This window comes from Bufo bufo, chromosome 2 (genome assembly GCF_905171765.1).
Source record: "Bufo bufo chromosome 2, aBufBuf1.1, whole genome shotgun sequence".
Taxonomy (NCBI): domain Eukaryota; kingdom Metazoa; phylum Chordata; class Amphibia; order Anura; family Bufonidae; genus Bufo; species Bufo bufo.
In genome coordinates, this window is record NC_053390.1 from 826829965 (window position 1) to 826839128 (window position 9164).

Here is a 9164-nt window from a genome sequence, read left to right on the forward strand (position 1 = left end):
GGAGGATATCAACATACGTAATAAATTTATATATAGATCAAACCTGTGTATTTATTTATATATGTATTTTATTTAAATTTTTTTACATTTATTGTAATATATATATTCCAATTTTTTTTTTAAATCACCTATAAAATTACTTTGTTCAATTATTTATTATTAGTATCATTTTATTCTTTTTAATCATGTTTTAATTTAATTTAATTTTTTATATTTTTTTTTAATTTTTTTATAATTCTTTTAATACATAGATATATATACTCAGTTCCATTTGTTATTTTTTTTTTATTAATACCCTTTGTTATTCATTTGTTTATTTTAATGCCTATAATGTCGCCATAATGGACTACAAATAAGACCCAGAGAGTCTCATTGTACGAAAGGGGCTCTGCTCGCAAAGCCGGGACAGTAGGAATACCCCTCAGAAGCATAGGCACAGGTGCACCCCAATCAGACATGGCAAGCACAAGGGGTTAATCTATAATACTGGACAGGAGACTGGGGAGAGCTACAACAAGCACCACATATAAAAACTCGCCTGCCCAGCGGTGCCCAGTACGGGACCCGGTGAACGCTGCAGGGGAAGGGGCTAGGTGAAGCGACCTAGCTAGCGCCATGGGAGCAAAGGAGCCCGTCCAAAGCAGCAGGGGGAGGGTTGAGGACCCCATATTGCCCTACATTACCGGGGAGACAAACAATCCCGCCCGACATGCTTAGCCCTAACGCCATGGAACAGAAGCTGAAAAGGGGGGGCGGAGCCACAGCGCAGCGCCACAGACATCACAGGATGGGTCTAAAGAAACGGCCCGCACAGCGCACACACGCGGGCAGCTGGGGGATAATAAGAGTCGGGGGGGTAGGAGGAACGACGAGCAGACCACCGGACCTTCGCTGAAGCACTGGAGCTGCATGCATACCGCAGCAGCAGCTCCACAAAGCCCTAGAAGCAGGCACAAGGGAGGAGGATGTAACTCATCAGGGAGCAGCCAAAAGGGCAGAACCACCTGTGGACTCCTGGTGTGGACAGAGCAAAGGGGTATGTACATACCAATCTGCTTCCACTGGCAAGAGGAAGTGCCAGCATCGGGAGGGAGTATATGTATCTCCAGGATCCCCTGAACCGCCCACATCCTGTCTAAGAAGGCTCCCCAGTGCATTAACCCTTAATGGCCCTAAACAACCACCATCTTAAGCACTAATGTAATGGGGCCAGCTCCCTAAACGCCCTAAGGGGGGAAAGGGGAGGGGGGAGCATCAGTCCCTAATCACCCTCCTTATACAGTCGGATGCTTACCATGTATGTACACAGTGACTGCACCAGCAGAATAGTGAGTGCAGCTCTGGAGTATAATACAGGCTGTAACTCAGGATCAGTACAGGATAAGTAATGTATGTACACAGTGACTACACCAGCAGATTAGTGAGTGCAGCTCTGGGGTATAATACAGGATGTAACTCAGGATCAGTACAGGATAAGTAATGTATGTACACAGTGACTACACCAGCAGAATAGTGAGTGCAGCTCTGGGGTATAATACAGGATGTAACTCAGAATCAGTACAGGATAAGTAATGTATGTACACAGTGACTGCACCAGCAGAATAATGAGTGCAGCTCTGGAGTATAATACAGGATGTAACTCAGGATCAGTACAGGATAAGTAATGTATGTACACAGTGACTGCACCAGCAGAATAGTGAGTGCAGCTCTGGAGTATAATACAGGATGTAACTCAGGATCAGTACAGGATAAGTAATGTAATGTATGTACACAGTGACTCCACCAGCAGAATAGTGAGTGCAGCTCTGGGGTATAATACAGGATGTAACTCAGGATCAGTACAGGATAAGTAATGTATGTACAAAGTGACTGCACCAGCAGAATAGTGAGTGCAGCTCTGGAGTATAATACAGGATGTAACTCAGGATCAGTACAGGATAAGTACTGTAATGTATGTACACAGTGACTGCACCAGCAGAATAGTGAGTGCAGCTCTGGAGTATAATACAGAATGTAACTCAGGATCAGTACAGGATAAGTAATGTATGTACACAGTGACTGCACCAGCAGAATAGTGAGTGCAGCTCTGGAGTATAATACAGAATGAAACTCAGGCTCAGTATAGGATAAGTAATGTAATGTATGTACACAGTGACTGCACCAGCAGAATAGTGAGTGCAGCTCTGGAGTATAATACAGAATGAAACTCAGGCTCAGTATAGGATAAGTAATGTAATGTATGTACACAGTGACTGCACCAGCAGAATAGTGAGTGCAGCTCTGGAGTATAATACAGGATGTAACTCAGGATCAGTACAGGATAAGTAATGTAATGTACACAGTGACTGCACCAGCAGAATAATGAGTGCAGCTCTGGAGTATAATACTGGATGTAACTCAGGCTCAGTACAGGATAAGTAATGTATGTACACAGTGACTGCACCAGCAGAATACTGTATACATTGCCAAAAATACATAAAAATCTTGAGGACCCCCCCTTCCCCGGACGCCCAATAGTACAATGGTGTCGGGTATTAACTCAGTTTTATTGCCATCAGCTACCATTCTTGACAAATTTTTGAGAAGGTATACCATGTCAGCTAGGTCTTATGTGAGGGATACTACTGACTTTCTTACAAAATTGCAAACACTACGATATGAGTAGGGACAATATCTAGTTCCTTTTGATTCTCCTGTTTAACCACATCCCGTCCGCCCATAGACTATAAACGTCCGGGAGGTGGTTCTCTATTTCTGAATGGACGTTCCAGAACGTCCTTTCAGAAATAGCAGCTGCACGCTAATCGTGCAGCTGCTGATCGGGTTGCCCGCTGTCAGTGACAGCAGGGCAACCCAGAGAGAAGGCAGGGACAGTGCCCAGGTGTCCCTGCCTTCACGATCGCTGCAGACACAGCGCTCACCGAGCGCTGTGTGTGCAGAGAAGGAAGCGCTGTGCGCTTCCTGTTCCGGCCCGGCGGTCATGTGACCACCGTGACCGGAGAGTGCAGGAGCTGTGTGAGGTCTCTCAGAGACCTCGATCAGCCCTGCTGTGAGGCTGTACAGCGCAGAATTATGCTGTACAGCCTCTCTGGGGGGTGCATTTCTCCTGTAACTGGGGCTACTATGTCAGCCCCAGTTACAGGAGAAATCAACAGTGAAAAAAAAATAAGAAAAATCCTCAAGTAAGGAATAAAAAAAAATGTTAAAAATAGAAAAAATAAAATAAAATGGACATATTTGGTATTTCCGCGTCCGTAAAAACCAGCTCTATAAAAATATCACATGACCTAATTCCTCAGGTGAACACCATAAAAAAAAAACAGTGTCAAAACAAGCAATTTTTGTCACCTTACATCACAAAACGTGCAACACCAAGTGATCAATAACGCGTATGTCCCACAAAATGGTACCAATAAAACCATCACCTCATCCCACAAAAAATGAGCCCCTACATAAGAAAATAAAAAAATAAAAAAAACTATAGCTCTTAGAACATAGAGACACTAAAACATCATTTTTTTTGGTTTCAAAAATGCTATTATTGTGTTAAAGTGAAACAAATAAAAAAAAGTATACATATTAGGTATTTGCCGCGTTTGTAAAAACCAGCTCTATAAAAATATGACATGAGCTAACCCCTCAGGTGAACACCGTAAAAAAAAAAACTGTGTTAAAACAAACAATTTTTGTCACCTTACATCACAAAAGGTGCAACACCAAGTGATCAAAAATGCGTATGTCCCACAAAATGGTACCAATAAAACCGTCACCTCATCCTGCAAAAAATGAGCGCCTACATAAGAAAATCTCTCAAAAAATAAAAAAAACTATAGCTCTCAGAACATGGACACATTAAAACATAATTTTTTTGTTTCAAAAATGCTATTATTGTGTAAAACTTTAATAAATAAGAAAAAGTATACATATTAGGTATCGCCACGTCCGTAACAATCTGCTCTATAAAAATGTCACTTGACTGAACCCCTCAGGTGAACGCTGTAAAAATAAATAAATAGAAACTGTGCTAAAACAACCAATTTTTTGGTCACCTTGCCCCATAAAGTGTTATAATGAATGATCAAAAAATCATATGTACCCAAAAATAGTACTAATAAAACTGGCACCTTATCCCCTAGTTTCCAAAAGGGGATCACTTCTTGGGAGTTTCTACTGTAAGGGTGCATCGGGGGGCTTCAAATAGGACATGGCATCTAAAAACCATGTGGAGATCCTTTTCTTCTGTGCCCTGCCGTGTGCCCATACAGCAGTTTATGACCACATGTGGGGTGTTTCTGTAAACCGCAGAATCTGGGTAATAAATATTGAGTTTTGTTTGGCTGTTAACCATCGATGTGTTAAAGAAAAAAATTGATTAAAATGGAAAATCTGCCAAAAAAGTGAAATTTTAAAATTTGATCTCCATTTTCCTTTAATTCTTGTGGAACGCCTAAAGGGTTAACAAAGTTTGTAAAATCGGTTTTGAATACCTTGAGGGGTGTAGTTTCTACAATGGGGTCATTTATGGGGGTATCCACTATGTAGGCCCCACAAAGTGACTTCAGACCTGAACTGGTCCTTAAAAAGTGGGTTTTGGCAACTTTCTTAAAAATTTGAAGAATTGCTTCTAAACTTCTAAGCCTTCTAACGTCCTAAAAAAATAAAATGACATTTCCAAAATGAAGCCAACATAAAGTAGACATATGGGGAATGTTAAGTAATAAATATTTTATGAGGTATCACTTTCTGTTTTAAAAGCAGAGAAATTGAAATTTAGAAAATTGCGAATTTTCAAAATTTTTGGTAAATTTGGGATTTTTTCATAAATAAAGGTGAAATATTTTGACTCAAATTTATGACTGTCATGAAGTACAATGTGTCACGAGAAAACAATCTCTGAATGACTTGGATAAGTAAAGGCGTTCCAAAGTTATTACCACATAAAGTGAGATATGTCAGTTTTGCAAAATTGGGCCTGGTCAGGAAGGGGGCAAATGGCCCAGATGGGAAGTGGTTAAAAGTGACCACTCTAAATATATGAAAGAATCACTACCATATAGTCAATTACTTAGGTTAAAACGGATAGTATCAGATAATGATAAACTTGATGTCAGATTGGAGGAGATGTGCAATACATTTTTTCAAAGGGGTTACCCAAAGGCCATGGCACAGAGACACAAACACAGAGCCAATAGGTTAAGACGAGCAGAACTACTAGACGAATAAAAAGACTCCTTTTGTTTCAACCTATACATCACATAGTGAGCGGATAGCACAGGTCCTCAAATCTAATTGGCACATGCCCACACAATCATTTTCGGATATTGAGGAATTCCGGACCAACGCCCATCTATCCTATAGAAGGTCACGTAATTTAGGGGATAGATTAATGCATGCAGATGTAAAACAATTGAACAGATCCAGGATCAAGAAAAAAGGCTGTTTTCCCTGTTTGGGTTGTTGCAATTGCAATAGCATGCTTAAGGGCGGCTGCTTTTCACACCCTAGAACAGGTAAGGAATATCAAATAAGGGGATATTATCCGTGTAGATCAGATTATGTAATTTATCTACTCCAATGTAGGGATGAGCGAACCCGAACTGTATAGTTCGGGTTCGTACCGAATTTTGGGGTGTCCGTGACACGGACCCGAACCCGAACATTTTCGTAAAAGTCCGGGTTCGGGTTCGGTGTTCGGCGCTTTCTTGGCGCTTTTTGAAAGGCTGCAAAGCAGCCAATCAACAAGCATCATACTACTTGCCCCAAGAGGCCGTCACAGCCTTGCCTACTATTGGCATGGCTGTGATTGGCCAGTGCAGCATGTGACCCAGCCTCTATATAAGCTTGGGTCACGTAGCGCTGCACGTCACTCTGCTGATTCAAGCATAGGGAGAGGTTGCTGCTGCGACGTTAGGGCGAGATTAGGCAGATTAACTCCTCCAAAAGACTTAATTCAGTGATCGATCTCCAGCTGTGGATCATTGAAGTGCTGATATTGAATTGCTCACTTTTTTTAGGCTGCCCAGAGCGTTTTTATATCACTTTTTTCTGGGGTGATCGGCGGCCATTTTGTGGCTTGTGGTGCGCCAGCACAAGCTGTCACCAAGTGCATTTAACCATCAATAGTGTGGTTATTTTTTGCTATATCCTACATCAGGTGCAGGCTGAGCGTGTGTCACCGAAGTGCATTTAACCATCAACAGTGTGGTTATTTTTTGGCCATATACTACATCTGGTGCAGGCTGAGCCTGTGTCACCCAAGTGCATTCAACCATCAATAGTGTGGTTATTTTTTGGCCATATACTACATGAGGGGCAAGTTGAGCCTGTCACACAGCGCCTAAAAAATAGCCCTGACATTTATATTCCTCCAAATCTGTACTGTTTTAGCTGGTCAAGTTATTTGTAGTGACCGTAAAAGCACAGTTTTTGTTCTGGGTTGAAAAAGCATTCCCAAATTTGCCATTTTCAAAATTGTGGTGAACGGGAACAATGAGGAAAACATCTAATAAGGGACGCGGACGCGGACGTGGACATGGTCGTGGTGGTGTTAGTGGACCCTCTGGTGCTGGGAGAGGACGTGGCCGTTCTGCCACAGCCACACGTCCTAGTGTACCAACTACCTCAGGTCCCAGTAGCCGCCAGAATTTACAGGGATATTTGGTGGGGCCCAATGCCGTTCTAAGGATGGTAAGGCCTGAGCAGGTACAGGCATTAGTCAATTGAGTGGCCGACAGTGCATCCAGCACGTTCACATTATCTCCCACCCAGTCTTCTGCAGAAAGCGCACAGATGGCGCATGAAAACCAAGCCCATCAGTCTGTCACATCACCCCCTTGCATATCAGGGAAACTGTATGAGCCTCAAGTTATGCAGCAGTCTCTTATGCTGTTTGAAGACTCTGCTGCCAGGGTTTCCCAAGGGCATCCACCTAGCCCTTCCCCAGGGGTGGAAGAGATAGAATGCACTAACACACAACCACTTATGTTTCCTGATGATGATGACATGGGAATACCACCTCAGCACGTCTCTGATGATGACGAAACACAGGTGCCAACTGCTGCGTCTTTCAGCAGTGTGCAGACTGAACAGGAGGTCAGGGATCAAGACTGGGTGGAAGACGATACAGGGGACGATGAGGTCCTAGACCCCACATGGAATGAAGGTCGTGCCACTGACTTTCAGAGTTCGGAGAAGGAGGCAGTGGTGAGACCGAGCCAACAGCGTAGCAAAAGAGGGAGCAGTGGGCAAAATCAGAACACCCGCCGCCAAGAGACTCCGCCTGCTACTGACCGCCGCCATCTGGGACCGAGCACCCCAAAGGCAGCTTCAAGGAGTTCCCTGGCATGGCACTTCTTCAAACAATGTGCTGACGACAAGACCCGAGTGGTTTGCACGCTGTGCCATCAGAGCTTGAAGCGAGGCATTAACGTTCTGAACCTTAGCACAACCTGCATGACCAGGCACCTGCATGCAAAGCATGAACTGCAGTGGAGTAAACACCTTAAAAAAAAGGAAGTCACTCAGGCTCCCCCTGCTACCTCTTCTGCTGCTGCCGCCCCGGCCTCTTCTGCTGCTGCAGACTCGGCCTCTTCCTCCGCCTCTGGAGGAACGTTGGCACCTGCCGCCCAGCAAACATGGGATGTACCACCAACACCACCACCTCCGTCACCAAGCATCTCCACCATGTCACACGGCAGCATTCAGCTCTCCATCTCACAAACATTTGAGAGAAAGCGTAAATTCCCACCTAGCCACCCTCGATCCCTGGCCCTGAATGCCAGCATTTCTAAACTACTAGCCTATGAAATGCTGTCATTTAGGCTGGTGGACACAGACAGCTTCAAACAGCTCATGTCGCTTGCTGTCCCACATATGTTGTTCCCAGCCGGCACTACTTCTCCAAGAGAGCCGTGCCTTCCCTGCACAACCAAGTGTCGGATAAAATCAAGTGTGCACTGCGCAACACCATCTGTGGCAAGGTCCACCTAACCACAGATACGTGGACCAGTAAGAACAGCCAGGGACGCTATATCTCCCTAACTGCACACTGGGTAAATGTAGTGGCGTCTGGGCCCCAGGCGGAGAGCTGTTTGGCGCACGTCCTTCCGCCGCCAAGGATCGCAGGGCAACATTCTTTGCCTCCTGTCTCCTCCTCCTCCTACTCAGCTTCCTCCACCTCTTCTTCCACCTGCTCATCCAGTCAGCCACACACCTTCACCACCTTCAGCACAGCCCGGGGTAAACGTCAGCAGGCCGTTCTGAAACTCATATGTTTGGGGGACAGGCCCCACACCGCACAGGAGTTGTGGCGGGGTATAGAACAACAGACCGACGAGTGGTTGCTGCCGGTGAGCCTCAAGCCCGGCCTGGTGGTGTGCGATAATGGGCGAAATCTCGTTGCAGCTCTGGGACTAGCCGATTTGACGCACATCCCTTGCCTGGCGCATGTGCTGAATTTGTTGGTGCAGAAGTTCATTCGCAACTACCCCGACATGTCAGAGCTGCTGCATAAAGTGCGGGCCGTCTGTTCGCGCTTCCGGCGTTCACACCCTGCTTCTGCACGCCTGTCTGCGCTACAGCGTAACTTCGGCCTTCCCGCTCACCGCCTCATATGCGATGTGCCCACCAGGTGGAACTCCACCTTGCACATGCTGGACAGACTGTGCGAGCAGCAGCAGGCCATAGTGGAGTTTCAGCTGCAGAACGCACGGGTCAGTCGCACTGCGGAACAGCACCACTTCACCACCAATGACTGGGCCTCCATGCGAGACCTGTGTGCCCTGTTGCGCTGTTTCGAGTACTCCACCAACATGGCCAGTGTCGATGACGCCGTTATCAGCGTTACAATACCACTTCTATGTCTCCTTGAGAAAACACTTAGGGCGATGATGGAAGAGGAGGTGGCCCAGGAGGAAGAGGAGGAAGAGGGGTCATTTTTAGCACTTTCAGGCCAGTCTCTTCGAAGTGACTCAGAGGGAGGTTTTTTGCAACACCAGAGGCCAGGTACAAATGTGGCCAGACAGGGCCCACTACTGGAGGACGAGGATGAGGAGGAGGTGGAGGAGGATGAGGATGAAGCATGTTCACAGCGGGGTGGCACCCAAAGCAGCTCGGGCCCATCACTGGTGCGTGGCTGGGGGGAAACACAGGACGATGACGATACG